Source organism: Neopsephotus bourkii, unplaced genomic scaffold, assembly GCF_033783945.1.
Source record: "Neopsephotus bourkii isolate Nb327-2 ecotype Australia unplaced genomic scaffold, CSIRO-AGI_Nbou_v1 NB_787, whole genome shotgun sequence".
In the NCBI taxonomy this organism is placed as follows: Eukaryota; Metazoa; Chordata; class Aves; order Psittaciformes; family Psittacidae; genus Neopsephotus; species Neopsephotus bourkii.
This window is the reverse complement of record NW_026901283.1, coordinates 536,695-564,386: the sequence shown is the minus strand read 5'-3', so window position 1 is coordinate 564,386 and position 27,692 is coordinate 536,695. Positions and strand designations below refer to the sequence as shown.

The 27,692-nt window shown below is 41.5% G+C and overlaps 2 long non-coding RNA genes across 4 annotated transcripts in view; both read right to left on the bottom strand.

The window, feature by feature from the left end:
• The window catches only part of LOC133213161 (uncharacterized), a 403,544-nt gene that overhangs the window by 176,128 nt on the left and 199,724 nt on the right, over window positions 1-27,692 (bottom strand). The gene's annotated exons all lie outside the window — the stretch shown is intronic.
• LOC133213160 (uncharacterized) overlaps window positions 1-27,692 on the bottom strand; it is a 138,215-nt gene that overhangs the window by 9,421 nt on the left and 101,102 nt on the right. Inside the window, exon 5 of one of the 3 annotated variants that reach the window (XR_009725710.1) lies at window positions 16,954-17,057. The exons of 1 other annotated variant lie outside the window; for it this stretch is intronic. This is a non-coding gene — a long non-coding RNA (uncharacterized LOC133213160). Of the gene's footprint in view, window positions 1-16,953; window positions 17,058-22,249; window positions 22,524-27,692 lie in introns of those variants that run through there. One more of the 3 variants, XR_009725706.1, reaches the window with a different exon arrangement.

The window sequence follows — 27,692 nt, the reverse complement described above, 5'->3', positions numbered from 1 at the left end:
GACATTGTGCAACAAAGAGTTTGTCAGCACTCCCACTAGAAAGCTGTGAAGGTTTAACACTGAAACCCAGAGTAAAATCTGACACCTTGTTTTGCACTCAGAACAATGTATTTGTTTAATCACTGAATTTGTTATTTCTTTCGTGACTGGGGAGAATTTCCCATAGGTGATCTCCAAGGCTAATGGTTCAGGTATATTTATTACTAATATAGCACTTAATATCCAACTCACGTAGATGAAGTACACTCCCTATCTTCAACATCTTCTTGTGCTGTCTGTCTGCTAAATAGATTACTACTCTACCTGATGTTCTTAAACAGAATATTGGCTTATGGATCTCTAAGCACTGACATCTCTGACTGAAGATACAGGGAGCTGGAGGAGGTCAGCAGCCCTGAAAATCAGCCACAGGATCAATGTCACAGCTAAGTCTTCAATATCACACCTAATCTTATCAGGACAATTCCCTGGACATCCAGATGGCAACTCAAACTCCTTTGAAATAGAACCCACAGCTTCAGGAAGCTCCAAGCCCTCCTGCACAAGGACTGGTTTCCTCTCTCACTTTAATGGGAATAAGAGTATTTTGCTCTTGCACAGGGAGCCCTGAGGTGTATTTAATTAATGCTCATTATGAACTCTGAGAGGAGCTTGAGACATAAACATTATTATAGCTTCAAAGCCTACGGGATCACTTAGGTTTTATTCAGCTCTCTTATGCTGGCAAAGTTCTTACTAACCTCTGGAAAAACCAAGCAGATGGAACAGTTGTCAGAATTTGGCCCATAATGTACCTGTCTCTCACTCCTGGGCTGGACTTTGCCCTAATTCATCTGACATTCTTCAGGCCTCATCTATTCATTGACTTGAGCAGCTACTCAGAGGCATTGCTCCCCCGGTAATGGTTCTCATCAAAACACGTGCTCACTATCAAACAGTCTGGCCCTATTAATAATAACTTTAAGGGGAACAGAGAAAGAGGAGACAAGAAGTAGATTCAATTTAATAAGATTTTTCTTTCACCCAAGTTTTATGTTATTTTCTTTTATCTTTTTATCAAGGCAACTGTATTCTGTAAAGCCTCAGGGTACAATAAACAACAGAAGGTGATGCAATGGCTGCTCATTATTGCTTGATGGGTGAATCATCCTACTAGCTGTTATCTGTGTTATTGGAACAGATCACTCGAGGGCTGCATTGAACATGGGCCACAAAATGTAGCACTGTTCTAATGTCATGATGTGACACGTCAGTCTCTTTATTTCTAAATGAGATTCCTTTAAATTGCACATAGATAAAATCATGAGGAAGGGTGCCCATGGGATGTATTAAAAATTATACCTGGCCCTTACTTTTATCAAAGCTCAGTTGGTACCGACTGGCCAAATCCTGCAGCCTGTGCTCATGCCACTGAGCACCTGTTCATGCAAAAAATTCCACTGATTCAGCAGGCCATCTCAAGCAAGCGACTGCTCCCTTTTCAGAATTAGTACTGAGGTTTTTCCTACCCTGCTGTTTCACACAAAATACCACATCCTACATAGTTTTTATGGTATACCAACATACTCTTTTCTTTTTACTGGGTTTTATGAATGTTGTACTACTGTGACCAAACTGAGAAAGTAATGTTTCCACAAGCAATATCTGATCATTAAAAAACTTCAATGTAAACATACTCTACCAAATGCAAAATTCCCTCTTTTCTCTTTCTCACACATGATGCCTACATGAGGACCTCAATAATTAGGATTCTAAAACCTGACCTGCTTAACAGAGGAGGCTGTTCTGTGGACTTGTACCTGAGGTCCTCTAACCAAATGATACTTTTGATGGCCAAGGTCTAACTCTTGGTGTTAGCTATACAATTTAGCAGCTGTGATAGGCTGTTGCTTTGAATGTTTAATTATACTGACCTATTGCCTTACATCTGGACTCCATGAAAACACTTCAGTCCTCCAGGAAGCAGGCACAGAGGCAGCAAAGAAAATTTGTAACTTTAGGAAGTGCCTCTGCCGAGCTGTCTCTAGTCAGATTCTGCAAAACAGATCTTGTTTACTCCACAGTGTTTTGTGGCATTTTCCCCCTTTGTTTCTTGCAAGTCTATGTCCGCCATTTCCAAAACCAAAGCCTTCAGCATCTAAACTAACAACCGTTAGCTGTCCCCTGGGAGCAGGATGTGGTACTGCATGGCTATAACCAGACCACATGGTGCCTAGAGCAGAAAGAGAGGCTTACACTTCATGCTGAGCTATCTGTATAGAAAGAGAAATTAGGACAGCAAGGGCTGTAATAAAGTTATACTGTTGCTTGTAAACACGACCCACTGTACTGTCCAGTATTCACATAAGGATATCTTTCCTCTTTGCACAATGGAAGAGATATATAACAGCAAGCGGGTCTAACAGCCTTCATTAGGTATGTCACCAATGAAGGAATTTAAGATGACAAACACAGTTGCCTCAACAAAACCAGTCATGTGGTGGTAGGGCAAGACAGGGCCACAGCACTAAGGCAGTAGAAACTTAAAACAGTAATGCAGCTCACAGGTGAAAGGGATGCGCAGATCTCCCCATGCAGCCATCCAAAGAAGGCTAGCAGCTGCAGAAAAATCCAGGATGGGTTTAGGAGTGGTTGCTTGGAGCTCTGTTGGTCACCCTTTCCCTTCCAGTGAATCACATGTTCCTAAAGGAGCAGCACAAAGTCCAAGCAGCAGCCTCAGTACCTACTTAAATATCAACATCCTTTACAAGTCTCACAGACGGATGAAGTTCATCTAACCCTCCTCCCCAGGTAGAAGCACAATGAAGTAGTAAATAGACAGGGATACAGTCATCATCTTTATCGGTATGGTTCATCATGAAATGTATTTGGAGGCCAGAATGTGGCTCTTAGTGTACACCTACTACTAAGCTCCTTTCAGCTGCATGTTTTGAAGACCAGTTTGTCTCTTACATTTTGATTTGTTGTGCAGTTGAGAAAGAAACTGTTTAGAGATAAGCCCTTTCTTCCTTTTGCCATTAACATTTCTCGTTCACTTTTGATTTAAAAAATTTGCAGTGATGGCAATGAATGCTCACACATTAGAAACAAATGATGCCACCAAATTTTTATAAAAGAGACCATAAAGAGACATTGTCATGATTTCTATTTAGTCACATTTTCTTATGAAGGAGTGTTTCCAAGATGAAAGAAGTAACTGTTATTGTAAAATACTCTCCATTTTGAATCCAGAAAATACAGGAAGCAGAGCAGTCGCTTTGTTCATCCAGCTACTGCTGCTGCTGGAGACAAAGCAAGTCATGCATCTACATAGTCTTATGTTGATTTTGCTCTTCTTAGACAAAAGCTTTTGTAAGGGGTGGGGTCAGTCAACAAGAACAGAGGAAAAGGGTTTTGCAGTTACAGCTGTACTGCCTTCTGTGTGCCCTTGGTCAGCTTTCATCTATTTCATTGCTGTATACATTAGGCTATGGTGAAATCGGCCCAGAGAGAGAGAGAGAGAAGGAAATCTCAGAATGATGCCAGCTTCATGGGAGAAACCTTGCTCATGGAGATATGGAGCAGCAAAGACCCCCTGACCCAATACCCCATCCAGCCTCTCCAACTGCAGCACACTGGGTGTTAATTAAACACAAAAGAGAAATTGATGATTCCCCCCACAACCGTCCATTTTAAACGACATTTCAGATGGAAAATTGGAAAGCTGTTGACCTGCTCTATGGCTGGGGAAAATATTTCTGAAAATGCAGCCGAAAGTTCTTTCCTTGTTAATTTTTAAGAGTACAAAGGTGAATCAAAATTTCAACCTATCATAAATTTCTATCGAGTCTAAGGATGCACACGTTTAAAATCTTCTGGAAGCAAATTTGAGAATGATGAGCAGATTTGGTGACAATTTGCGAAAAAAGTGTGCAGACCTCGCTTGCTCAGAGCAGTCACGCTAGGAGCGTATTTGTTTCTCCTAAATTTCAGCATTTTTTACATCTGCTTGAAAAATAAAATAGAATGAATTGCACAAATTACACTGTATTAACATTAGATATAATTTTAGAGCCTTGTAAGAGAAAAGGATTTTGCCCTTCTGGATTTTGCTTTGTTACACTTCAATTCAGGATAATAATATCAAGCTAAGGAGACTAATTCTCATGGGCTGTATCTCCAGCAGCTGGAAATCAGTATGGTTTAGCAGAATTCAGTTCTATAGATGAGTCCTTGACACCATGTGGTATTTCTCTCTTTGTTGCCTACTTGAGCTGAAAGGTGGAGTGGCTATATATGTTGTGAGGTAGGCAAAAAAAGACATAAATATATATATGTAAAGGACGAATGAGGCAAGTTAATTAGATGACAAGAAAAGACAGGAAAGTCCCATGAAAACAGAAGCAAAGCTGTCCCTGTGCTCACTGACCTGAGTCCGGAGACATGTGTTAACAGCACACACCGCAGCCTGAGGCAGGAAAATGTGATGTGGTTGACAAAACTGTGGCATGACTAAAGACAGAGCATGTGAATTGTATTTATGTACTAGTCTCTGAAGTGGAGAGCATATTGTTAAGCAGCCCGAGGGAGCTGTATCATATGCAGCTCCGAGTGCAGCACAGTATAGCTGTATCCCATTAAGATGCTAGTAACGGAATATATTAAATATCCTCTTGGAGGCTAAGGATCCAGTCCTTCTGCACTGAAATCAATGCAATTTTTGCAATTTATTTTTAATAGGTAGGGAACCAAAACCTTTCAGCTGTTACTCATCTGAAGGATTCACATGCATACACAGCAGTCAGTAAGACTGGCAGACTCCGGGGCTTGCGCTCCCAAAAATGCCCTGCTATAGTCAGATCAGAATGCCTAGGGATAGGCTTGCACTCATATACAGGGACAGACCTGCTACTGCTCTGCCTGTACCCTATCCAAAAGCCAAGTGATCCATTCACTGAGACAAAGCTATTTGAACAGTCTTTCAGAGCAACTAGACCAGCCTAGGGCAGAGAAATCTGTTTTCTGATTGTAATATACACCCGGATGTATCCTAAAAGATATAGCAGCCTGCTGTTACAAAAGCCATCACCTGCTTCTTTCCTTCCTTTTATAACCTTTTTATTTCTTTTTATTATTTTTTGTTTGGTTTTGTTTTTTAGGTTCATAGCTCACCTCCAGCTAAACAACTTGTGTGTAAGATTTTGTTTCCAGCTCTCTCCGGAAATATACAGAGCCAGAGAAATAATCAGAGCTTTAGTACACCGGCTTCCTGCACTGCTTCTTGGGGAGAACAGGCTGGGTCCTGTTCTGCCTTCCCCAGGGCAAACAGAGAGGATTCTGCTGGTCCTGATGGAACTAAATGAAGGTAAAACACCAAAAACCAAGAAAGAGTTATCCACCAAGGGGTCCTGGGCTAAAAATATAGGGCAGTTGCCTAAAAACCAGGCTGTTGGATTACACAGTAGTTCTCTTTAAGGAGCAAAAACCATTAAAGTTTTCCATTTGAGGTGAACTTGAAAATATAATTCAATGCATCCTTAAGCCCTGTTGGCACATTAAAAAAAAAAAAAAATCACACAATGTGCATACGTGTGGTGGACCAAATGCTGTAGGTGGGCAATAGTGGACCTTTCACAGGTGGTGGTGTCCTGAAGCATAGCTCTGCCTCAAAAGAGAGGCTGAGGAAGAAGCCAGCTCTGGGACCCGCAGCAGCCAGACCTCAGTGTGACCCTCAGGAGACTGCTGCAGTGGAGAATACTGCTTCTGGCCACAGCACAGCAGGTAGGGACTGTGCTGTTTAATAAATTATCCTATTGCATTGCCACATGAACATCTCCAGCCCTATATAGTTAAACCAGGATAAATCTGAAGTGCAGGCCACAGAGCAGATTTTAGGTGACTGCTTGTTAATTTCATTCCCTTAGCCATCCATCATTCCATGAATCCAAATAGCAGCCCATAAAGGTGAGGTCACTTTGAGATTTTCATTTCACAGGCAGGCATCTTCATCGACTTGGAAAGATGCAATCTGAGTTTACATGAAGTGCTGCACAGTAGTAGCAGGTTCAGCTTCTTACCAAGAAATCAGTTACCCCACAGTGGCTCTGGTATTTCTGGCTGCAGCCAGCTGTGTGAGGCAGAGAACTAAACCAAAACACCATACCTCAGAATGGTTATTCTCTTGTCTGTATTGTAAGGACCACACAGTAGTTTTCTTAAGAACAACAGACTGCTCCATTTCTGGACACAGTGAGACACAGTGATAGTGAATACATCTCTTTCTCCCACAGCCAGCTTCATAGTCTTGGAGCTCCACTGCAAGGTCTCAGACAGGATCGTACCACTGTGACCTGGATGTCTTGGTCTTATTGATATCCCTACTTTCATGATACTTTCTGAGAAGTGGATATATATTGCCTGTAATTCAAGCAGATACAAAATCTGTAGCATGATGCGGAGATCACAGAACAAAAACAGCATAGAGGGGGCTCAAGCTTTTCTCTGTGAAGCAGCAACAGGCAAACGTCAGAACCTGAAATCAGAAACGGCATCAATTTATCAAGACAACTAAGAGACAAGGAGCCACTGAGGCAAAGAGAATAGCTGACCTGAGAGTCTGCAGTGTTGTGGGAAGTCCGCCAAGAGTCCAAATGACAACACCAGGAAGGGATCATGTATAAACAAATGCCAACCCATGGCACTGGAAAGCACAGAAAGATCATAGGAGGACCTTAAAGATCATCTAATTCAAAGCCCCTATCATGGGCATGAACGCCTCCCACTAGACCAGGTTGCTCAAAGCCCAATCAACATCCCTGGCCTTGAACACTGCCAGGGATGAGGCAGCTACAACTTCCTTGGCCAGCCTGTTCCAGTGCCATACCAACAAAGCAGGGTGCAAAACCTACAGACTGAAAATGTCCATATTCAGGCTCCCTTCTTAACACTAAATTCTCCTGAGGTACTGTTGGAGTGAGAAGTGTTTCATCCACAACTGATGACCTTATCTGGATCTCCCCGGCACTGAAGCAAAATATTGTCTGCATGCTCCCAACATGAAAGTTAAGAATTTTCTATGTATTTTCTAAGCATTCTCATTTTTTTCTGCGTTATTAACAATACTTTTTATATATTCACACTAATTTGCTTCCATGGAGACAAAATCATTCCTGAGTTATCTCTACCGGACATGTTTACTCTAGAAAGAATCCCTTTTCCCCTGTATTTCTTAAATTTCTATCTTCTAAATTATGCAGATTGCCACAAACTTTCTTGGGGTTTACTCATCTCTCTTATCTTCTTTTGTTTCTTTGGGGTGTTCTTTGGTTTGAATGTTTGAATACTCATTGTTTTTACTTGCAGGTATTTTCTTTAAAACCAGTTTTTAGCAGCCTCAGAAAGCGTTTCTACCCAGTTGTCAATTACAATTTTAACTTCCTTTTAAAAATTCTTTCCTCCAGCTGATTTGGCCCACAACCATTCAAGAAAGGCATCCTCTATCCTCCCCCAGCGCTACTGATGCAGCTGGAAATACCCATGGGATGCTTTGCTTGGTCACACCACACTAAAATAAGCAATGGTGCCTTGGCCACCAGGAACAGCTGGGCCTCCAGCCAGCTGGGGTTACTACACATGTTTGAATGGTGATGGAGAGGCCACCATCTGAAGAATGTTTCTTGTGGTTTCCTATATATCTTACCTTTCCACAGCGCAGTAACACAGCAGACAACTCTATCAGGCCACAAATATTTATTAAACAGCATTTTTGTCCAGTAGAGTTATGGCATTTTAAAAAAAAAGAAAAGCATGTGTTGCTCATACTTTTCCTCAAAACACTGATTGTGATCTTACTGCTTGACTTTGTGAGAAGCTGTTTCAACTAGGACTGAGTGAGGAGGGCAGGTTTCAATTTGTTAGGCTCACACTTAAGAAAACTGCTCCTACCACATCAGATCTCTGGCAGTACAGACTGTATCATACATCTAAGTGAAGAAACAGAGGATGAGTCGGACTTTGCTTCTACAAATGGAGCTGTGCAGATGGCACAGTGCTTACAAAGAGGCAGGAATATTGTCTTTTGATCTCAGTAGGAGGGTGGGGACAGAGGAGGGGGAAATGTGATATTACCCACAAGCTGGGGAAAGTTTCAAATCTCTGGTTCAGACAGGCAAAGTATTTGCTGCTGGGTTTCTGCTTTTATCCTTCTGATCACTGGTATTAGGTCCTGATGCCCCTTTTTTATTCTCAATGAGTTTGTAGTAATTTTTAAAGAGAAGTTAAGACACATTGGAAGATGAACAAACTCAGTTCTTAAATTATAAACTCTATTAAAACAAAGAACTTCCAAAGCACCAGTCAGTAAAACATATTTTACTAATGTTAAGTGTTCTTTTTCATGAATAACAATCTGAAAATCCTAGAGCAAAGCAAAATTTCTGATAGGATAAATTTGTTTGGACTTGGCCAAAATTTATGAAGCAGCAACGCTGATTCAACGGAGTAAAGAGCAATAGATTTAAGATATGAATCTGACAAAACATCTGTTGAAATAAGACTATTTCATCTGCACTCAGTTTAACCATACTATCAAACAGCCATGCCGAAATCAGTAATATTACAGAGGAAATTATGAGAAGAATGGCAGGGGTCATTCTGTGCAGTTCTGTAATCTGCTGAAATGAACACCCTGAAACAAAGTCAAGCTGATAAGTAAAGAAAACAAACAAAATCCCAGTATCTCTGAATAGGAATAAATCCTTATGGACGCAAAATACTCAGTATGGGGTTGTTGTTTTTTTTTGTTTTGGGTTTTTTTAAATATTTATTCAAAACATGAAAAAAAACCAAACCAAAACAACACAAGAGGAAAAAAAAAAGAACAACAAAAAACACCTAGTTTTTACTAGTTTTGAAAACCCTAAAATTTTCCAAAGAAATTTTGAGAATTTTTTTCTATTTCTTGTCAAATACCATACTGAAAATATCTCCTAATCTCAAAATACATCCTAGTAGTTTAAAAGACCAGTTCGATTCTCTCTGTGCGTGTATCTCAGAAAGAGGAGGAAGAACCTTCTGAGAGCAATGCCGATTACTCAGCACGATGAGTAATTCCCACACCCTAACATAAGAGCAAACTGAGAAGATTCATGCTTGGCCCCAGAGCAAGGTATTCAGGTGTTGCACTTTTTCATTACATACTTCCAGTCCTACTTCCTGTAACTACATTATCATGGAAGATAATATGACTTTATTTTCCTTACTTGCACTGCAGAAGGTAGACAACTTAAAAGAGACCTTGCTTGATTTATAGGTTCTCAAGCCTTTTGGTCACATTTGTCACTTAAGAAAAAAAGCCATTTAACTTCTGTGTAAAGTAACATGTTAGAAAGAGAGAAGAAAAGCAGGCTTTTACGTGGCACAAAGAACTTTACATTTAAAGCAGAAGAAAAACTCATCAGTATTCAAAATACCTTCTGTGTGTACTGTAAACAGGCTGATATTTATGCCAAGTCAGCAGAAGAGGTGGAAAAAGCTAAGGAACAGTGTATGCAACTGCTACCAGAAATCCCATTCATATAGATGAATTAGCATGGATGAGCCAATTGGGGGGGGGGGGCGTTGCATTAATTGGCTATGACACTAGATATAAGGCTCAGAGACCAGCGTTGACTCTTCTAAAACTTTGACTAACTAATCCAAATTCTCAGGAGAGGAAGCTTTATACACGACCTGAACTTAGAACATGTGAAAAATCCTGCTTACAAGTTTATCTGGTTCCTCAATATTATTTTACAGATTTTTTCAGTGAGTGAGAAACTAATTAAGTGAAAGATGCATGAAAGCCTTTGTAAATTGCAGAAACCTGCAACATGTATTCATAGTGCAAGATGTCTAATTCTTTATGAAAATAATAAGCTGATTTTTGTATCTTGGGCTGGAATTCCTGCCTGGAGATGATTCTCTCTTCACTGACTACAGAGGGAGCCAAGTTTCCTCTGTTAGCTCAGGTAGGTGCCTGAGCTTAAATACCTCTAATGTTTCCAATGTGAAGAGCATAAGCAAACTAAAAAGCTTATTCCATTCAATTTTACAGTCATTTTGGTGACACAACCTTCCTGGGTCTTCAGTTAGTCTGTTTCTCCTCTACGTATGTTTCAATGTTTTCAACTCTGGACTTTGTGTACTTTTCCTATGCCCAATAAAGAGCAATAGAAAAGGCAATATCCTAGTGTAGCTAGCAGCATCAGCAAGTAAAAGTCATTACAGAGGATGAATATAGTAAATTAAAAGCAGTAGAAGTATCAGTTAAAGTTGACTTTTGCTGACAAAACTATGAAAGTAGTAAATCTGTGTTCATCTAGGAAGGAAGTTACTGAACTATCTGTGCTTGCTTTTCTCCAAGTTTACAGCTTCCAGAAGAATATGAAGGATACTCCGCACTCAGGAAGACATTTCTGAAGGACATAAACAGAATACCCATCATGGTGGCAAACACCTCAGCCTGTAGCATTCCACATCTTTACAGAAAGCTCTGCTAGAAGAGATGTGCACTGCATAATAATTGCCAAGACCTCTACAAGCTGCTAGTCACATCCTGGTGGGGAATGGCAAATGGGTCAGCCCCGTTCCCAAACAACCAGAGGATCCCAACCCCCAAGAATACATAGGCTTGGGCAAGTGTTAGAAGACCAAATGCTCCAGACCTCTTAGGATATGGTGAAAGATGAATACCTCATCTGCTTCTCTCCTGATTAGCACTTTGAACTCATACAGTGGGGTGAGATCGCATTTGAGGAAGCTGCAAAAGGTGGCACAGTGAGTGCTTTGCTCCCGAGGAAGGAAGACATTTGGTGGACTATTAACTATTTGCTGGACAATTAATTATGCACTTGACTTTGCTGCAAATGGGAATAATCACAGATCAACCATGTTCACATGGCTTCTTCCTAGAATGCTTGAGACTGACAACATTGTCACTCAGTTCCTTTAAATTTTATGTTATTTTTTGGTGATACAAAACTTAGATAGAAGTGAGGTTTTGTGAGAGCAAACAATCTTCTTAGATGTGAAATACCTTTGCAACAAAGAGTATAATCAAAGTTAGCACACATCCACAAATATTTCAGTCCTTTGGCTCTGCATGTTGATGACATAACAGTTTGTCACTAATTTCTGAGCTGTTCTGTGCTAGTACAGCTGACTCTGCACAAATAGTAACAGCATTGTCCCTGACGAGTACAGACCAAAGTGACCCCCAGAAAAGAGGTAATATCCTGGTTTATTCTGATTTTGACATCATGGTTAAGTCAGAAAAGATGTCACTGACAAACTGTAGGAGGTAGACAAGACACATGTGCCTAAGACATCCTCTAAAGAAAGCTTGGTAGACACATTCCTGTTAATGCATTTAGCCTACTGTTGTGCAGAAGTAAACCAGAAGAAATGGTATGTCAAAATATTTCATGAGATAGAATTGAGAGTCTAGCTGGTCTTATGTACTACTCCTGCTGCTCGCACTGTCTTGCCTGCAATTTGAAACACTGTGTATTGGGGGAAAAAGGTTAATTTAATGAAGCCTTGATGAAAAGCTTTGGTAATAGTGACATCAGCTGAGCATCCGTCCTTCTGTGCTTCACTACCAGAGTTCACCTTGCTGTGGCTGCTGACTGAAAAATTTTGCTTTTTTCCAGACTTACTCATAAAGGTAAAGCAAGGTTGCCCACAGCCAAAAGCAAGCAATTCCAGGTCATGCTGTTCCATATGGCTGCATCAGACCTATTTTCATCTGACTAGTGCTTCTGGCGTTGTAAAAAGTAACATGGGAAATCCCTGTTTTGAGGTAATGCAGAATTAGAGATAAGTGGCTCTGCAAAAACCCGAGGCTGGTGAAGTGAATTTGGATTAAGACCACAACCAAAACATTTTTGAAGCTGTTCTTTCTGCACAGATGAAGACACGCACACACGTATATCATAATTATGCTTGACATCTTCATACCTGTATATGCATCTCTACAGATATTAGCAATTATGCTACTCACTACAGAGATGAACCGATGTGGGTGTGGATAAAGGAGTAGCTGATAGCATCTTTTTCTGATAACATAAGAGTTCAGAGGATGTGGAAAACCAAAAAAAAAACCTAGGTAACAATTGTTCACCAAACACCTCTGTGTTGAGGGAGATGTAATGTTCCTGAAGACAGAGGAAAGCCCAACTGCGAAAAAAGAGAGCTGCTGCAATTGCAAGCCCACAGCAGCATAGGGTTTTGTTGGCAGTGGGTCTCAGCTCCTATTTCTGCTGTCCACAAGCTGCGGTAGAATTTCAAATGTGTTGCAGCTCACAGCCCTCGGGAGGAAGAAAGAGGCTTCTCAGTACATAAAATCACTCTTCTATCAATATTTTTTTCTTCCACTCAGGCCTGTGATTTATTGGGCATATTTTTAAGGTAACTACAGATGCAAAGCCTGGTGAAGGGAATCTTTCCCTAAATTGATCTTTCAATCTATTGTTTACGTTTCCTTGGATGAGGAGACTCCAGTTCTGCAGAACAAGGTCATACAGAAATTAGGCAGGCCAAAAGCACAGGAAGAGAGGGGACGTCACAGTCATTCTGCATTTACTGGGGAATCAGAAGGGAGAAACTCTGAAACTACTTCTACTTCCCTTGAAGGGTGGCAGGCGGGGCATGGAAGATAAAGCACTAAGTGAAGCCAAAGAAAGAAAAGATTTCCATTGATTTCAGAAGTTTGCACCACGTCTGTGCTGGAAAGGCTCATTGACTTCAGTTCCAGTCCAGGAAGCAGAGAAGACACCCCCACAAAGGCACCAGAGCAGGAGAGAACCTGAAAGGCAAAAGTGCTCTGGGAACAAAGTGGCAGCAAGCCGGTAGGAAGAGAGCTGCAGGGGCAGGGGGTGTTCAAAGATAAAGGCTTGCACACCTTCCATAATTTGGAATAAAACCTTCTGATCCAGACAGACATATTTAAATAATTCTGACTCATCTAGTGGCAAATACACCTCCATGGCAACTCCCTAAACCTAGCTAACATAGAGAAACACCCAAGGAATATGTTTGGAAATGTTAACTTAGCCGCATCCAGCTCGGTTCTTAATACACTGGAGCCCTCTTAAACAAGGAAAGAGCTCTTGAAAGAAGCAACTTGTTCAAAGAATTGATTTCTTTTTGCTCCAGAAGATACAAAGAAAATACAGTGGAACCATGGAATAAATAAAATCCCTTTTGAAGAAATAAACCAATTAATAGAAAGAGAAGAGTGAAGTGATTCTGCTGGCATGATCTGATTGAGCAGGGTTTTTTATAAAAATAATGAGGGCCAGTTGTTCACTGCTTTATGTAAATCTACTGCAAACAACCACTGGAGAGAAACATAATAATATAACAGCAAGAAGCACGCTTCTCGCCCCTCATCCAGAGAACCCCAGTGAAACTCCCGCGCTCTGGGAAGTCACGCAAGGAGTAGCAGCAGCATCTGCCAACACTGTGAGCTCAAGAGACTAGGATGATCTTGAAATGAGAGGGAAGGATGTCACTGTTGAAATCTTTCTACCATCTGCCTCTTTTAAACACTTTGAAAATGAAGTAGATCCTGCCCAAGTTCAATGCTGATTGACCCTATGGCCATGAACACGCCACCTTTCTTAGTGTTCCTGCTGGGGTGGGATCTCCTGATCTCATTCACATCCAGCAGGACATGGACATATATCCCATGGAGCAAATTGGCATGTGCTTACATCTCTCATCCCCTTCATTTTTTTGTTATGCCTTTGCCCTGCTTGGTGCCTTGCCTATTTAGGCTTCACAGGTGAAGGGTCTCTCCATGCTTCCTGCTAGGGCAGAGACTTACCCAAGCCTGCCCTCCCCACCAAATGCAGGCACAAGCACAGCATGCACAACGAAGGTGCATTAACCTCTGCCTTTTGAGTAAGCTCCTGCAGCCATCACAAAACAAACACACAAACAAGTGGGTACAATGGGTCAGAGGGACACCTCCGATATAACTATGCTGCACTGACCAAAACCAGGTAAGTTTCAGAAAGATTTTAAGCAAATAAATCCTCCCTTTCAGACAGATGTAGCTAGGATGTGACACAACACAGTGGGTTTTCCCATCACCCTCTGGTCTGTACTCAAACAGCCCAGAAAAAAACTAGCCCTGTAAAACAAAAGCAGCTTCACTAAGAGTCAGTGGGTTTGGTTTGGGTTTGTAGTGCTATAATTCAAAGCAATTCAAGTTTGTCTAGGTATTTGATATGTCTTCACTCTCTAAACACTTACTCCCTCTATCTCATTGCACATCTCATATAAATAGTGTCTTTCCTGAAAAGGCATGAGAAAAGCAATGAAGTTCCTATCTCTTATACTTTTCCCCTGCAAAGCTAAATTGATAATGAGAATGAATTATGAATGCCTTTCAGTTCAGCTTCAAAAATATGAGGACCAAATTCCCTTCGATGATTGTCAATTAATATAGACATGCACGTGCTCATTAGAAAACATAGTGCATCAAGATAGAGAGATAATATTGTGGTTTATGCATTTAAGTAATAAAATATCTTTTCCTTTGAAAACAGAATGGGCTTCTACCAGGGTAGCTAAGACGGTAGAGGAAATTAACTTTGAAGAATGTTCTTGAAGAAGAGAGGCACAGATATTGCACAACTTTCTCCTTGGTTTTGGCCATGATGATGGGTTGATGGGTTTTTCGGTGGATTACACAGCTCATTGAAGTTTTACATTGTCTGGAGCATGCTAAACATAGTAACACCCTTTTTAATGCCAGCACCTTTGCCTATAAAGCTAATAAAACAGGGCCAGGTACCTTTTATGGTCTAACCACACAGTGTAGCACTTGCCAGCATCTTTTGGAGGCTCCATAGACGCCCTGCAGTCTAATACATAATTACTATTTTTCATGTGTTTATTTCAGTTCAAAGTGTGTGCATAATGTGTTGCAGCTTACCCGATTTCATAGCGGGAAGCTGAGGTTATACCTTGCATGCCCTGGGGTAGGTAGGCATGAGGGGGCCTCCCAAGGGTGCAAAGCCTGGGAGGACAGTGCTGCGGATGGAGGTAAGCAAACCACAGAAGCCGGAAGGAGCCAAACAGTGTGGCATTCCCCATGCTTACAGCTGGGAATAGTCCTCATGTACACTTTTCTTTGGCTCGTGTCAGGAGTGTGCTAATAATTAGGCAGCAAAGGCAATCTGTGGTCCAGCTTGCTCCCTGGCCCTGTTTTATTTAGCTGCCTAGATGTACATATGATTTCACTGATACAGCACTCACAGAGACAAGAATCAGGCCCTGCCTGGGAAGATCCTGCTGATAAAGGCTGGAGACGCATTCCCTCCTGGATCAAGATTAAAGAGACCCTTAGGGAGCTGGTTATAAATTCCTGACTCTCAGGTTGCTGCTATTTCCTGATCTAAACTAGAGGAGCACTGTACTAGCTGGCTGTGGGTTATGGGATATTTAGCATCACATAGAGATTGGTGAAACTGGTGATAAGCCTACCTTCTCACCACTCCAATGCAGCCCTTGGTCCCCTTATTTTGGTGCTGCATGAAATGGAGCTGGAATGTACTGGCCAAGGAGCTCCACCTTCCTCCAGAGTGCAAATGTCAGCTAAGCAGGTGATGTTCCAGTTTCCATCTGTAGTATTAAGAAGGGGTGCAGAGCTGGGGCAAGGAAATATGGTGTTTCTCTAGATATGGCATATTTGATCCTTAATAGAGTTTTTAGAATAGTCATAATCATACAGTGTTCTGTGATCTTAGTGCTTTTGGGTATTAACATTTCTGAGGTCTCAGTGTGAGTCTCAATTATTGAAATGGCCAAGATTCTGGCAAGAAACCACAGGGAGGAAATCAGTTCTGTGTGAAAGATGCCAGGAGGCAAATACTATTTACATAGAGTGCAGAACTACAGAAATATAACAGTATGTAAATTTCTTGACAGATGCCCTGTTTGGCAGCTGCTCAGATGCAAATTTCACCCTCAGCCAGATCTGCGAAAACAGAGATCTGTAATCCAGGGTGGATGTGATTTGGTAGAAATTCTGGATGACAACTTACAACTCCCCAAACTACTACTGAATTTACAAAGAAGTAACAGATAATGTCTGTGGGACTGAACCAAGCAAGATCCCTAAACATATGAGAAACTTCAGTGAAATCAGGAGAGACTGCTGCTTCCATAATCTATAAAAAGATTACTTGCCTGACTCGAACATGCTGAAGAACGTATTGCCTACTGGGGTGCCCTGTTAAACCAGGGCACAAATCTGAGAACTACTTGAGACCTATTCCAGTAGGGAACCTAACATCAGACAATGTTAATTTCTCATGTCTGCTTGATGCCTTCCAAAACATTAATTTGGATGGGTGTGCATCTCATGCGGCAGCTTAGGCCAGACCAGGCACGGTCATTGCCAACACAAAGGCCATCCAGTGTGGAGCCTACCTCAGAGAGTAGGTGAGAGCTAAGGCATGTCTTTGGGGAAGTTTGATTTGTTCACAGCCATATCTGTTCAGTGGTTAAACTTAAGTCCTTACTTCTAATAAGACTGAAAACTGGAATTTTAGGAGATTTGGAAGAAAATTCTGAATCTTTTTCCTTTCTTTAAGAGATGCAGGATGGAAAAGTGGCATAATTGCAGCTTAAGGTGGTGGAGGTTTACAAGTTTTTAACCATAGCCTGAGGGCATTTGAGTATATTTAACCCAGGACCCAGTTATGACCAGTCTATTAGAAGACATCTTCAAGTTATTAACAGGCTGACAGGGTTCACTGGGAAGGTCTCTTTGAGCTACAACTGAAAATTCAAACAGTAGTTGATTAGCAAGCGCTCCTTGTATTCAGGGGAAAGACATTTTCTACTTTTGTTCACCAGAAGGTCTCTGAGCTCAGCCTTATGCAAATACCCAGTGACTATGATTTTCCTTTGAAACCAGCAGCTTCCTCCTGTGGAACATCAGTGTGACCATTTTGTGTGCCTCTATCACAGGATGCTGGGCACACGGCCCATGCCGACGTCCCCGTGGAGTGCAGCCTTGCCTCCTGCCCAGAACAAGGAAAGCTAAAACAACTCCAGCATAAATCTGTCAGCTAGATTTTATTCCATTAAGAATTTCAGGCATTATTGCCCTTCAGTTAATGTAGGGGGAAATCCTGCTTCAGTTTTGAGATAGTTTCTGCTTTGAAGCACCTCTGCTTTTGGAGTCATAGCCCTGAGCATATTCCTAGCACCTATGTCCTATCCTGTCACAAGCCAGGCAAGCTGCTCCCTCACATCTTTTAAGTGATATACCTACTGTGCGAAAAGCATCCTGCCCCAATCTGTTTCCTTCATTTCTCCTTCCCACCCACCAAATGTTACTTTTTAACTCTAAATAAACACTCTGTGCTCTGGCCAGGGCACATGCAGCACAGCTCTCAGGGGATGCAGGCGCAGCCTGCAGCGTGGTGTGCGGTGAGCGAGCCAGTAAAGCTGCACCAAAAGCTGAAAGCAATTCAGACGTCAAGTAGCAAAACTTTATCAGAAGATCTGAGTTCAGGATTTCTTGGTCATTTGCATTTATTTAGGGATTATTTATGCCTCCTGTTAACCTCACTCAACAACGGCACGTGTTCCCCAGATGGGAAAGCCAAAGCAAAAATAAGCTCAGCAGTTTTCCCAGCTCATGCAGAACAGTAGTAAAAGCTGAGAGGAAGCACTGGTGAGCCCCACTATCTAGTGATATCTGTGATCAAGGAGAGAAGATACCAATGCAGGCTGGAAAAATTACAGTTGACGAGGAGGAACATATCCATGCTTTTTTGGTAAGACCACTGGTGCATCCCCCTAAATCTCAAGCCTAGTCAGAGGGGGACCACTAGGAGGTGCCAGAGAGATGGAGGTACTCTGGCCATGGACCCAGAAACAGGAGGGAAGCAGGCAGGGATGGAGGGAGAGGCAGCGGATAGATGGGAGCAGCAGGGAGGGAGTCAGCATCCACTGCACCTCAACTCCCACCCCTTGGTTGTAATTCTGAAAGTGTTTCCTCCAGAATGCCTGGCCAATGATAGCAGAATCCCCTTCATATATATTAGGTAAACACAGATCCCAGGTGGGTAAACATCATGAGCAGGCTCATCATTCTGCTCAACACTAAGATGGTAAAAATCCTAGTTGCACGAAATACGAGCTCTGAGCTTTATTTCTGGCCACCCCTTCAACAATAAAGCAGCTTTTGAAACACATGGGTTACATGTTTAAAAAGAAAAACTAGAAACCAGGCATCTGATTGCCCTTCTGCAACAAATGGGCGACTTGGTTTCACCCGTAAAATCAATGCCCTGCCTGCACTAACCTGAATATTTATAGATGCAAGAAAGCAGATCACTTTGTAACACTAAGAAATCGTGCACACACACAAATAGTCCCTTGAAAAATAAATAATAAAAACCTGTGTCAAGATATTAAATCAATTTTCCTTTTCAGTTAAGATCCTTATATTTAGTTCTGTTAAAGTCATCTTGGTAGCCTGAAATGTATCTTGTTTAAACAGGAGCTTGTACTCAACTGCACTTCTATTTTTTCATCTTCCTTTTTTTTTTTTGAATGCTCTTCCCACTTAAGCCTTGGACAAAAATATTAAGAAAGCAGAAAACAGGAATAAAGTCACCTTTGTTTCAACCTTTCCTGTTCCTTTTTACTAAAAAGGAAAAAAAAAAAAAAGTATCTGATGGATGAGCAATACTTATGTGTCAGGGGAGAAGAGCTAAGCAACCTGCAGACTCGGGGACTATCGCCTACTTTTAGCACTCTGCTAAAGGCTGGGTAACAAAGTGATTTAGAGTTAGTGAAGCAATTTTTGTTGGAAAGAAATACGTTTTATATGCTTTCAGTAAAGATCATTATTTAGTAAATCCACTAATTTACACAGGGGTTCAAACACTAAGATCAAGCGCATTGGAAATAATTTTTTTTTTTCTGAAAGTCCAAAACAATTCAGCATTCAAGGGATGTATTGCCTCTTGCTACCACTCCAGCCAGGAGAAAAACCCAGACACTAAGAAGTAAGTGTTGTGCTTTTTCTCACAGTGACAGTCACAGTGTCAGGACCTCAGTTTCAGGACACCAGTGCAGGAGGCATTAGGGAGAGAGAGGAGGGGTAAGAAGAGGGCATACATGGAGCAATTGCAAAGAAAAAGGAGGAAGCTGGAAATGGACAAGGTATCTGGACATTACAGTGGGGGTTGTGTGGCATCTCTGTGCATGGAAATCTTGGAACTGAGTTTATTTACCAGGGCAAGGAAAGTAGACATGCATGTGTAGCACTTGGGAGAGTGGTGGGTAGAAGAGTGTAGAAGGGAGCATGCTGAGCTGTGTCTGGACTGTGAACATTTCATCCAAACTGCTATATTGTTGGGACTCTTGAGCAATAAAGCAAATTTTCATTCTAATTAAAGGTTCAAGGGTTTTAGAACAATCACCAGAAAAAAAGAGAGAAAAAAAAGACAAATCCTCAGAGGACTTGTTAATGAATAACAAAAACTGTTCTTTTGCATTGTCCAAAATGAATAGCATTCAGTATAATTGCAGATGGAGGATTTAATGCTACAGTCCACTGTGGTGTTCTCTGTAAGTAAATGTGGATGGCTCATGACTGATGATACTTAGCCCAGGACAATGTCTTCTGGCCAATATGTAGCATAGATCAGGCTTGGTATGCCTTATTGTAGTCGCTGTGGTGGCAGACACTGGGAGAGCCTGATGGCAATTACCAGTTGCTTAAAGCTGTTAGAGAGGGTTCACTTGCACAACCATATTGGGCTTATGCAGAATGCTTCTCTGCAGACATGTAGCAGTGTATCAGACAAACCTGCAAGGGCACTGCAACGGTGCAAGGGAACTAAAGCCCAGGAAGCCAAAGAGGACCAGCTTAGAAGCTCAAGGACAAAGGACACATTGGAAGAGGAAGAAGATATGTACACTTTGTAATTTCACTGTAGTCATAAATGGGGTGAATCTGCCTCACATTCATATGTAAACTAAGTACAGGATAGGAAAAATATTTCAGAGCAACACGGCAAAACTTACTGTGTTTACTAACTGCGTATTAAAATCTCTAAAGGGCAGAGCTGCAAGACACGCAGACATCCCCAGCTTCTTTCTGGCCCGCAGCCCCGTGTCTCCTTTCTGTGGTATCATGCGTACCTTTCCCTGCCATATGAGGTGAGAACACAGCTGGGGCACTAACCGTGTCCTGGGTCCCTTATTGAGATAATTCCATTCAACAGGGCAGTGGAACGGAGACCCTGGGCAAACTCTAAAGGCTGAATACGAGTGCTCTGAACTTTCTGTCACCTTACTACAGAGAAGCAAAGAGGGTTTCTCTGGTCCTAGCTCACCTCATCCTGCAGCTGGGAGCCAGCTCTGGCCAGCCCCTGCCAGCAGTGTGCTGCTGCCTTCACATGCCAGCCCTGCCAAAAGTACCCTCACGCCACATACAGTTCAAGAGCCCAGATTAGTTATCTTTGCTCTAGTAGAAAGAGCTCTGGATTAGAGCTCAGGAGGCTTAAATTTATTTGTCAGGTTAAGTATAGACTCTGTGTGCATCTTTGAGCAAGGTCTTTAATCTGCCTCAGTGTCAGTGTCCTTTGGAAAGGGGCAGTAATTCTTCTCTAATCCCTGAGGGTTTGGGGAATAAAACTGGTAAATAACAGAGCAGTACTCTGCTGCTGACAGGATGGCTGTACTGAGCCCACTTTCTAACTACACAGCATGTGTTGCAGATCTGGGGCACTCACAGTCAGTGTTTTCTTGAAACAGAATATAAAATCAGAAGCAAGCAGCAGCTACAGGGGAATTTTATGTCCCCTGACTAACAAAGCTGTAAGCACCCTTCACCATTTTGAAGCATTCACTGGGGAGCCATGCTCACATATTACATTTAATGTCTAAACTCCATCGGACACCTTGAGTGCTGCCAGTGCTTGGGTACTATCATTCACTCCATGGGAACATGTGGAAACTCTGAGAACAATGTAGAAAATACCAGCCGAGGCTGCTTTGGTGGCATTTCCCAGAAAGAGAGTGAAAACTGAAGAAGGCAGCGAGTCCCTCTTGCACCTCACCATGTTCAGCTTGCCCATTCCTTCTCTTTAACCTTTGCCTGCCCCCTTTTTAATGTTTTCCTTTCACACGTTTTCTGCCCACAGGTCTGCAGTTTTTCTTCCTGCTGAGCTACAAACCCACTGCTGCTTTATTCCTCCGCTTGGTGCTTCCTTGCATCGGCTCAGAGCACGTAGGCTTTATCCCCTTGATGATCAGCTGAGGAGCAGATGGAGGATCAGAGGAGCAGGATAGCTGCTTTATGAGGCATCACCCACAGCAGCACTCATGGAAACAACCAAAGAGTGAAATCCTGAAAGCCAGGATTTCAAATACTTCAATATTCAAACTGGGATACAGGGGAAGGTCAAAGCCATAGGTTCCACGGATCATGTAATTTTGGATAATTCTCAGCTTTTGCTTAAGCAAAGTTTCTAGTAGTCATATTCTCAGACAAAAGTTTGGAGATGGGAAACACCAAGGGCTTGAACATCAAAGGGCAAATAAAGGAATCCAGAACTGATTTTTTCTATTTGTTTTTTTTTTAAAAATCTCGTGATCTTGCCATTAACCTCACATTATGTTGGAGGGTAGCTTGGGATTTTTCAGCATAAAAGTCTGGCAGGGTTACAGATGCCTCAAAATCATAATGAATGGAATCCACAGTCAGTGTTTGAGAAGGCAGCTCCCTTGCAGTTAAGAGAATACCAGGGTTTTGCAGAACTGTTTGGTCCTCCCCATGCAACCTCTCACTGGTGAGCATTGCTATCAGCAGCCATTGTGGGCATGGATATTTTCCTTTTTTTTTAATCCCAGTTAGAGAGGAAAAGTATATTTTAAGTCCAAGCATCTTCCACATCACCACTCAAGGTCGTGAAGACTTTAGGCTCATGAAGATGCCCAGAGATCTCTCAGGTTTAAACTTCAGGGACAGCACAGCTTCTTAAAGGGACAGGAGCCTCACATAGTTGTAACCATATGTTGAATGCAGTGAAGTCATATGGAGCTAATTATGTAAATAAACAACCCATTCCATGATGATTCTAAATAATGCAAAACATAAAGAGGCAAAACACTAATGTTCTAACTAATGAAAATAGATTCTTAGGGTGATTCATTTACAATAAAGAGAAGCTTCATATGTCAAAAATGGTACGTCATCATATGATTTAATATAATCAGGCGCAGCTGCATTACTCTTGATGTTTGTGCACAATGATCTTGTTCACCTCTTGTGCATCTGTACCACAGTATTAAAGGAGAAGAAAACTGCACAGCAGAGCCAGCAAACACTTGTGAGAAAAATATTTTTAAAGCATCTCGATAAATATTTACCAGCCTTTGGGATGTTTGAATTCTTGAGGTTGGGTCAGGAAAGAAGCATATGCTGATATCCTCAAAAACAACACAAGTGGTCAACAGTCTGCCTACAAAAGGGAATAGCTCAATACAATAGGCCACTGTTGCTATGACTCTCAGCATTGTTTACCTCTCACAGAGCTTCCAAGTACAAACCACTTCAAACAAACTACAGTAAGACTTTAAACTGAATCCACCCAACAGGTTAATAAAACAAATATTGATTGGGTTTGAGAGTCACTACAGTAAACAAAATGTTTCAGGTTAAAAGAGTTCCTTTGTTCAAGCAATATTGTCCAGAGCCTTCAAGCAACATATTACAAACTCATCTTAAAACTTCAGGCCATATTTTACAGTGTTTGCCCTCGAATCTGCTTTTATTTATAGCATATGCATAAATACAGATATATGAAAAGATATGGGCAATATTTCATCCACACAAAGGAAAGAAATCATGCCAAACTCAAAAACAAGCTGGAAATTCTAACAGCTAAGAGCAAAGGTAAATTTTTTCAAGCGCACATAATGGCTTAAACACCTAAATCTTACTCCAAAAACTGCAACTTGTAGACACTTCTAGCTTTACTCCCCTAGAATTACAATCTCTGCAGTGCAGATGAAAATCACATGAGCCACAGAAGTATGAAAAACCAGGGAACGGTAGGGAGTGAAAATACTGTCAGAAGTTAACAAAGATATTCGGTATTCCCATACAAATGGATAAGTTCAGTACTGGTGACAATTCCTGCAAGCCTGATTCAACCAGCAGGTCAGGCACATGGTACATTTGGGTTAATAAGATACTGCAGAGAGAAATGGCAAAAGAGCAGGTAAATATCAGGAGAGGATGATTCTCCAGACATATGAGCAAACCACAGTGCAAGAGCTTTAAGTGCCATTCACTGCTTCTCATTATCTCCACACACACATCACTTAAATAATCTTTCATTCCCTGTTTGTGGCCATGTAAAGCAAGTTGTGCTAAGTACACCATCCCAGACCAGCAGCTGGCCACTGCATGACTGCAAGGCCAGTACTAGCCTTTTCGCACCCTGGATTTCTTCTCGAGCATCCAAACAGACCCTGTCTGGCTTTTCCTCACTAATTCACAATATTCAGGTAATTCTCAATAGGGAATTCTCAAGTGAGCCCAGTCAGCAATGGAGACTGGTGTGGCAATACAGTGAGTCCCTCTAACACGAGGCACGGTTTCTAAATGACAGTGTAAGGTATTAAGAAATTATACTACCACTGAATAAAAGCGCAACCCATAACCAGTGCTCAGCATTTGCCTTAGCTTAAGGGCACAGCATTCTGCAAATCTTGTAAATCAGGTGGTTGATCTGATAAGGTACTCCGCATCGCTGGCGCTCTACCTATCTGAGGACAGAATCAAACCCTGTGAGCTTTGCTCAGAGTATCTCACTCGCAGCTAGAATTCTTTGCTGGAAGAGTTATGCGATCTTAGCTTACATCTTATCACCAGCAGTGCAACAGTCAGACTTCAGGGTTTGTCGTCTCGCAGGCACCCACTTTATTCTCACTGCTGGGTAGCAGCATTAGACACACAGCCTCAGAGTGAAAGAACAACAGGGAGGGAATGAGCGATAAGGAGCAGAAAGAGCTTGCAGAGTTAGCACCTGCACAACAGACTTATGCTGAAGCTTACTTCATTGATGTGGGGCACTTCTTGCATCTGGGGTGTGATGATTAAGGGAATAAAATACACGTTCTACCACAGTGAATGCCAGAAGTAACTGTCATGTTCACTCACGCTGCACCACCGAGAAGATTACATAGGCTATTAATTAGGCTTGGGTACAACAAAACATACTTTAAAAGATGACTCAAAGGACCAACGAAAGGCAGAGAGTGAATTTCTAAAATGGAGAATGATACATATCCTTACATATCCTTAATGAGCATATATATTCTTAATGAGCAAGAGGATCAATTAAATACTCCATCTTTTTCCAGTTCAGACAGGAATTTCTTTAACAAGTCTCTATCTATGTCCAAACACTAACACATACACTGAGGCTTTTGCAGAATTTGGCACTTATACTCCTTTGAGTTGTGGGTTTTCTGTTTTTAACCTTCTCTGTCCTTCATCACAGTGATGAATAAACTACTTGAAGCTTCTGAACCATTCACTGCATTCTTTAAGGACCAGAAAGAGCTGAAATGCCCTTAGGTAAAGAGAGGGACCCCCTTGCCTTGCCCTGCACTGCTCCCATTTACCATTCCCAGATACATGGTGTTTCAAAGGTGGATCCTCACCAATGCAGCATTTCTTCCCTGCTCTTACCCTAAATACTGTGCATCCTTCATTCTGTCTCTGACTGCCTGTAGGTCAAACTGTGGGTGCAGCTGCACCACAATTCACCTACAAATTTTTCGAAAACACTATAGTTTTTTGAAAATAGAAATATATTTTCATAACCAGAAAATACAAGGGGTCAGTTCCACCTGATTCTGTGAATGCTTCAAATTTTCAGGCACTGGTTTCAGTGGGGATTGCTAAGGCACAATCTAAAGCAGAGACTCTCTACTAGAATTGAGTTTTATGGCCCCAATTCTTCCAAACCATGATAAAACATCAAAAAACAATGCTGAACAAACACAGATCTAGACCCATGCATAGCCACAGGAAACTGACAGCAAGAGGAACTGGAAAGCTTCAGAATAAAATATGAAGTTGCACATTAATAGCAGAAAACAATGTACTGCATATAAATCTACTATTTTTTTTCTTTCCTTAGACATAGGAAAAAATAAATCTTTATTTTGCTCAGAAATAGAAATCAAGGGATTAAAAAATCAGATGAGTGATTTGCAATTGGTGTCCAGACTGTACCTCTTCCTTTAGTAAAGTGCATGCAAGTGAATAAAACTGCATGGATGGACTTGATTAGCTGGAGCTTTCCTTCCTGACTCTGGGATTAGAAGAATACTTTAACCTTGACACATTCATCTTATATTCACAAAGCTCAACTTTTAACAGTCCCTTCTTCTTTCCTCTTCAGTTGTCTGGTTCTGGCACATAATTTTCTAAATTAGAAGAGGCTACTGTTCTGCCTTAAAAAAAGCAAAGGAATTCCCACTTATCTTTGTTAGCAACAGCATGGAGAAATTCAAGATGCTTTGTTATTAGTACATCCTAAAAGTCTATTGCAGACAGCAGAAGTATGACAAAAAACAGTTTGTATAAATAAGGCCCTTAGAAAGGATGATTTAGGCTGTCCTTTAAACATACTAAATGAAAAATAGAAGGAGCATGATTTTATTTATCAGATAGTAAAGCAAAGTATACAAATGTAAGTTACTTTTATATTAGTGAGAGATTGGTTTTCCTTGTATTGCTTCCTCTACCCTAGAGAAGTTTGTGATGAGATTTTCGAAAGCCCTGAGCACTGCTCCAGCTCTGCACCAAGGGGCATGTACAAATACTACTCCTGCTGCCATTCCTGAAAGCAGAACTGGGCTGTTACGGAGTTTCTGTGAAAAGGCCGTAGCTAGGGAGAAAAGGTCCATGCGCAGCTACTGGCACACCTCTCACCCACAAACAGGAAGAAAAGTGTCTGTGGAAACAAATACTTCTTTCAGAGGAGTGGGGGAAATGAGAATGCAAGGAAGTTTTTGTATGTGTGTGTGGAAAGGGGTGGTATTTACCAGAACACTTGAAAGTCAATTGCAGAATAAAAGAATATACCTCAAAGATACACATTTCCTCAATACACCAATTTATTATAATTACAGAGTTTACCTTTACCTTTTTTCTTTATCCAGCCACATATTTGAGTTGCTTTAGGTTAAAGTATACGTCTTGTTAATTACGGCATTTAATTCTCAATTCATAATTGGTGTCTGGTGCTAAGCTTCTATAACTCTTCTTGTCACTGTTTTAAGGGGGCCTGTTTAATTTGCCTGAGGTAAGCTAAAATGGAAAGCACCATCTCACTGGAGTAATGTGAGATATTTCTTGTGGCTTTACTAATCAAATATTGCATTGCTTATGGGGGTACAGCAGGAGGGGAGTGACAATGGGCAGTCCTACCTGCCAACAGCTAATCAACATAGATGCTCCACTAATAATTTTAAGGGGTTTTATTACATCCTTTAAGCAGATGAAAGTAATACTGCTTAGAATTAAACAAACACCACTAAATCTTGAATAAAAATCATTACAGGAGTGTGGAAAACAGAAGTTTCTACCCCACGTAATCACAGCTTTCTCCTACCACTTGGGAAATTCATCAGGGACAAAAGCTGAAATTACTTTGTGTGTATATGGGAGAAAAGCACCTGATGGCTATCAGGTGCAAACCAGAAACAGCTGTTGCATTCTGCTGTAAAACTGCATTACCTAAAACTAATGCACACAAGCTTCCCCAAGGCTTTTGTTCAGGCTTTAGGTATTGTCTGGTAACTCTTCTTTCAGGTCAAGATAAGTGGGTATCTCCAAGTAAGGCTCCAAAGCTCCATCATCAGCCACATTTGCAAGGCTCTTAAGAAATCTCTAAATTTGTTCTCCCAGTGGCAATTTACCTCAATATGCATTTTCTCCCACAGTTTTCCATTAAATTAAACAATTGCCTTGTTTTTTAGCTTTGAAGCCATACTCTTGCTGCACACATAAAGCGTGGGGACTTTTCTGCTCCTATTTCCTCTGTCCTCATCATCCCTCACACTTTTTCTGTGCACCAACTTATCGGTATGGCGAGATGGTTTGACAGTCTAGATAGTCGACAAGTTGTCACTCCTGTGCTTTTCTCTAAGAAATGCATACCCAGCAGTGGTTGTTGCACACCACCTGTTTTTTCACAGCAGCTGTTTCTACTGTTTAATGGATTTTCTCTCACTGTTTGAAGATAACTACATTGGTGGCCGTATGTTTGCTGGATTGTTGTCCTGTGTTACACAGGAACCAAACTACTTCAGCTCACATTTACAGAATTACAAAAGAAGCCCTGGAGCATCTTTCCCCTGGCAGTGTTGAAGGCCAGGCTGGATAGGGCCTTGGGCAACATGGTTTGGGTGAGGTGTCCCTGCCCATGACAGGGGGTTGGAACTGGATGATCTTAAGATCCTTTCCAACCCAAACCATTCAGTGATGCTAAGCAATAACCAATTCTTTGGTGCACAGCCTTTCCACATTCCCTTCAGGTGCAGATACATGCTTTGTATGTGTTGTAAGAACAATTCAGTTTTATGTGGCATTAAGACCTATCTATCTG